A 222-nucleotide genomic window follows, 5' to 3' on the forward strand; every position below is an offset into this window, starting at 1 on the left:
ATGATACGAAGGGTGGGGTGGGGTGCGTGCAGTTTTTTTGTTTGTGCTACAGTACGGTGGGGTGGTTAGTCAACTCAGTGGTGTTAGCAGAATAAGACGTTTCGGTGTGCAGAATAAGAGTCTTAAGGGTGTTATTAGAATAGACCCACCCTATATATAGATATTACATATAGGGTGGGTCTATATATGTATGTATGTATGTATATATATATATATATATAT

This window comes from Triticum dicoccoides, chromosome 4B, assembly GCF_002162155.2.
Source record: "Triticum dicoccoides isolate Atlit2015 ecotype Zavitan chromosome 4B, WEW_v2.0, whole genome shotgun sequence".
In the NCBI taxonomy this organism is placed as follows: domain Eukaryota; kingdom Viridiplantae; phylum Streptophyta; class Magnoliopsida; order Poales; family Poaceae; genus Triticum; species Triticum dicoccoides.